The sequence below is a fragment of the Nothobranchius furzeri genome, chromosome 12, assembly GCF_043380555.1.
Source record: "Nothobranchius furzeri strain GRZ-AD chromosome 12, NfurGRZ-RIMD1, whole genome shotgun sequence".
NCBI lineage: Eukaryota > Metazoa > Chordata > Actinopteri > Cyprinodontiformes > Nothobranchiidae > Nothobranchius > Nothobranchius furzeri.
The window spans coordinates 7,495,655-7,501,399 of NC_091752.1; positions in this window are offsets into that span (position 1 = coordinate 7,495,655).

Below are 5,745 nucleotides of genomic sequence, written 5' to 3' on the forward strand. Positions count from 1 at the left end.
AAGGCGTTCCCCGGCCAGGTCCGGTAAGAAGTCCGCTCCGACAGCTTCTGGCGTTTTAAAAAGTATCCCAGGGGCACGGTAAGGGTCGGAGATGTTTAGTCTATTCAATTTCTGACTATATAAAACGATATCTTCGGTTTTAAAGTGTGAAGTAAACTCTGACGAAGTAAAATCCAAGCCGATCCCGTTCATGTTCATGTTTACGATACGTGTTTGTTTACCTTTTTTTCCTGCGAATATGGCGTCTACTAACTGAGAGTCACGTGGGGTCCGGAGCTCTATTGTCCTGTTTTCCAACACCCGTTGGTGCATTCAGCTGTCTTACAGATAGCTTTATATTGGGTTCATAGAGGAGTTCATGGTGTACTCTGACTGGAAGGAGCCCATACCATCAGCCCTCCACCACCATGCTGACAACTGGTATGAGCTGTTTTGTTTCACCAAACATGGAGCCATGCATTATGAGTAAACATTTTATTCTGGTCCCATGCGTGTAGAAAACATTCTGGTTCAGTTGGATAAAACTTTCCAAACCATAGTCATGTTTGTCTTTTTGTAACTGTCCTGCCATGAACTTTAACCTTTAACCCGAGGCCTGTGGAGTCTGAGATAAAGCTTTTGTTTCTTTTAGTTTCTTTGTGCATTGACCTTTGACCTCATGACAAACCTCCTGGGACTTTAAATCCTGGGAAGATCATCCGCTGTCTTCCCTGTTGTGAATAATTTTGCTCTCTGGAGAATGATGGACTTCAAAACATTCACAAATGAGTTCTGACCTTTGACTCCTTTCTTAGATTGATGGAAGAGTCTACAGTTGTTGCTTTTTCTTCTTTGTGGTGTGTTTACCCACACAGCTGTATGCTCCAGACCAGCAAAAGTCTTGCTTCAAAAGAGGAAGTCACACTGATGATGGTCAGTTGTTTCCTCTGATCAGCAGCTCAGTTTACTTATTTGGCTTTAGAAAGCTTTGAATGACCTTCATTTGTTTTTGACAATAAACACATCACCAAATACACCCCAGGTATAGCTGAATAATCTGTCTAGTGCTACTATCCTGTGTGTTTTAGATTTCTGCTCCAATACAGGTGCTGTTGGGCTTGGCGTGTTAGGTAAGGACAATGGTCCTGGAGGACCAGGATTGGATGCCACTGGTGAATGTTCTCAGTTACCCACAACATGGTGATCTCAGTAAGGTCAGGAAAAAAAGCAAATGGTCCAAACTTTTTCTTGATGCTTCTGGATTGAGCTAATGTCTTCCCCTCCTCCCTCCTGAGGGCCACTAGGACCTTTGTTGTCCTGATCCACAGGAGAGGATTTGATCTTGTTCATGAAGGTTGCTCTGAAACCATCTGAGGTTTGAAAAATCACATTTTGATGAATTTTCACTCGTCTCCCAGACTACCAGTTGTCTCTGTCTAAAATATGATCATTCTTGTTCCCCTAATGATCTTCCCATATGCTTGAGAGTTGTCTGTCATGTTGTTGTCTGGGTATCACCTACATAACGGTCTGAACCTCTCCACTGTGCTGAACCATACACTCAGCTTCTGTTTGGGTGTTCGGTCCTTTGAAGCAACAAGATTTTCCAGATACTCTTGGGATGTTTTCGTTTGATGCCGTGGAGTTTTTTGTTCCTGGTTTATTTGTTGGTTTAACAGCAGTCTAGTTTTATTTTCCACATATTTTGACTTTAGAGACAATTAAAAACAATATCAAACATATTCATGGATATTTAAAAGCATTCATGTAAGATGTGTGAAAACGATCTGAAACTGTGATGAGATTATTTGCACACAATAGACCTTAGAGTTCTAGAATACACATTAAAAGCATGTTACTTCAGTCACGGGGACTGTTTGTCTACAAATACTCTTCAGCAGACTGACTTCTAACCTTGAGGCAAACACGAAGTCTGCTTTCCCATAACTAGTGTGTTTTTACTTGTTTTGGCTTTGTCTCGTATCATACGCTCTCAGATTAAACTCTGTCACACCTGCGCTGTTCAGGGACACTTGTGGATTCTGTTGTTTTAAACGGCCAAAGACAGTCAACACTTAAATGCAGCAAAGCAAGTAGGCAAATTCCAAGATAACAATGCTGTGATTATTTAGCTCAAATTGTCAAACATTAGTGATCGACACCATGGATTGGTCCTTAACCCCACTGAGTATCTTTGGGATGTGCTGGAGAAGAGTTTCCCATCATTTCCAAAAGAGCTTAGAGAAAAATGAATGCAACTAATGCAGCTCTAGTGAAATAAATGTGACCGGAATGCAGAAGTCCATCAGAATTGATGCCACAGTGAATGACTGCTGTAAACAAAACCAAAAGTGGGCCAATAAAATATAAAAGTATGCAACCTTTTATTTATTTAGTTATTTATTTATTTAGATAAACAGTTTAGAGCAGGCGGTTATAGCTGATTGTGTCTGTGGGGAAATAATGTTTAATTCAGAAACACATGGATCAATTTCCTTTTTTTTTTTTTTTACTTCCAAAGATGTAGCCTTCTTGATCTTTTTATCATATTTTTTCCTTGTTTTTTTTTTCTCTCTTCCTCCATGACACAGGAAGTAGAGTTGACAGTAATAACTATCCCTTTGAAACAAGTGATTACCGAGCAATCAAGTCATGAAAACAACAAATTGAATAATTTTGTCATGGAGATCTTTGTGATGAAATAATTAAAGTCACTTAAAGAATTGTTTTAGCCCGACCCAATTTGGTTCTGGTCCCTTTGCATCATCTGCATTCTTGGACAAAGCCGTTCAGACATTCAGAAGAGCAGGTTGATGGATGGGTTATGAGCCACATAGGTAGTGGGCTAGCGCTGGATTAGATGAGGTTTTTCAGAGACTATAAAAAATGTTCTCTTTTTTTTTTGGACTAAACATTTTATTTATTGGTTGCTGATGGCATGTGAAGAGCATCTCAGTCAATCAGGTAAAAATAGTTCCAGAAAGAAATCACTGACTGTACCTTAAAATATTTAAAAGCCTCCTTTCCAAGATGACTATTATCGTACCTAGGACTTTGTAAAGGAGATTATGAGTCTCACATTAAATATTCCTGGAAAAATAAATCATTGTTTTAGAACATTGATTGTTGTAGCACACAATGAGTTAAAGAACCTTGCAACCTTGGTAAATGACATGTATCAATATAGCACCTTCTACGGCAGGGGTGCCCAATCCTGGTCCTGGAGGGCCGGTTTCCAGCAGGTTTTGTGGTTTCTCTGCTCCAACAGATTTGATTCAGTGGTTGAATCACCTGTGCAGCAGCTCATCAGGCTCTACAGAAGCCTGTTAATCACCTGCTGATTGAATTCAGGTGTGTTGAAGAAGAGTTAAAACTGAGGCCTAGTCCACACGTAGCCGGGGTTTTTTAAAAACGAATATCCGCCCCTCCAAAAACTTGCATCCACACCACCTCGTTTAAAACAAAACTCTGTCCACACGTACCCAGATAAATACGTTGTTAAGGACATGCCAGACCTGTAGGCGGCAGTACTTCCCCCGTTCTTAACCTCGTCCTTCGTCTGTGGTCTTCCACAAGGAGAAGTAATTCCGCTTGCAAAAACAAACAAGCAAAAAGTGCTTGGACAACTGATAAAGCGAGCGCAGCTCTGAGGGCATCCATGCTGTCGGCTAGTGTAAACACAGGTCGCACACGTGATGTCAGCATTTTTTGTCGTGGAAAGTGACGTTGCGGACCTTAAAACTCCGGTTTTGTCCGTCCACACGCAGACACCCAAAACTGAGAAAACGCAGATCTTCACTTTGGCCGGAGTTTTTAAAAAGATCCGTTTTCGTGTGAAAAAACTCCGTTTTCGTGTGGATGACAGGCCAAAACGTAGAAAAATATCTACGTTTTGGCAGATCCCCGGCTACGTGTGGACAGGGCCTAAATCCTACTGGATACCGGCCCTCCAGGACCAGGAATGGGCATCCCTGTTCTAGGGTTTTACAACCACCCAAGGCACTTTACAAAACATGGTAAATGGCCTGTATTTGATATAGCGCCTTCTAGAGTCCTGGAACCCCACAAGGCGCACTACAACACAATCAGTCATTCACCCATTCACACACACATTCACACGCTGGTGATGATGAGCTACTATGTAGCCACAGCTGCCCTGGGGCGCACTGACAGAGGCGAGGCTGCCGAGCACTGTCACCACCGGTCCCTCCGACCACCACCAGCAGGCAACGTGGGCTAAGTGTCTTGCCCAAGGACACAGCGACAGACTGAGCGGGGCTTGAACCTGCAACCTTCCGATTACGGAGCCAGCACTTAACTCCTGTGCCACCGTCGCCCACAACAACCAGTCATTCACCCACAAGCACACACATTCACACAGCGGTGGTGATGAGCCCATTCTGCCCTGAAGTGCACTAACAGAGGCGAGGCTGACGAACACTGGCACCACCGTTTCCTCCGACCATCATTAGGATCAAGTGTCTTGAATTGACTGCGACAAACTGAGAAGGGCTCAAACCTGCAACCCTTGGGTTACGGGGCAGGCAATTAACTCCTCACTCTGCCACCGTCGCCCTGTCCTTGACATGAGACGGGGCAGCAGGCGGTGTGAGATTAGGCTGGTATGGATATCATAAGTTGGTCAGTCTAAATATAGTGAGGCCATAGAGGTTGTGGTTAGTAACGCACACAAAAAGACAAGCACAGACTTGCTTAGGCAGTAGAAAATATACACTTGTGTCCAAACATATGCTCACAGACAAACACACGTGTGCTTTGTGCACATCAACAATGCAATTACAGAAACTTTAGCATGAAAAATGCAACCAGTTTAGGCAGGCACCATTGTTTTTATCCATGCATTTCAGGGAAATATGGACACAAACATAATAATTTAAGTAAAGGAAAAATAAAAATGTAAAGCCATAAAAGTGAGTTGAGTTATGTAATTGGACATTATGAGACAAGCTACTACAGGCAACCCAGAGGCAGCAGCCTTGTTGCCAAACCATGATTGCTGGTTTGGTTATAACAAGCAGAGCAGAGAGACAGTCTGACTCATAGGTGGCAGACGGGGAGTGGTTGAGCCACACTTTTTACTCAGAGAAACACTGACCCCCAGTGTTGTAACCAGTAGGGAAAACAGGATGAAGTAACATAAGAGGTCATTTAAATAAATGGGAATTAAATGCAAATCCTGGTTTGTTATTTGAAATTTCCTGGTAACAGTTAAAATTAACTATTTTTTTATTAAAGAAATTTCAATATGCTGCTGGTACATTTTAGGTTCATTATTTTTCAACTTCTAATCTTATTTTGTTCAATTTCAGTTTTTTTTTAATTCACGACAAAAATCATCAAAGGGCACCAAAGAAAAAAGCAAACAAATCATATTTTTTCCAAATAAATGCAAACACAATGAGATTAAAATCCATTTACTCATTGTCCAATTCAATGTAGTTTGGTTTACTATCTGTCATGTTGTGGGGCAAGAGTCTAACCCAGGACATGCAGAATCAGAGTCAGATTGTATATAAAAAAAATAATATTTATTGACAAAAAGGTGAACTAAGGGCGCACTGGAAAATCCAGCGGGTGCAGAAACGGGAAGCAGCGTCTAGAGGGAAAAGTAGCAGAGGTGAGTATGGGAGTTGTAGAATGGCAGGGGAATTGCTGGCTGAGGGCCTTACGGCTTAGATAGACGAGAAGCGTGTGGGAGGGGTGAGCCGGGGTAAGTCCAGGTAATGATTGTAGCATGGTAGAGGT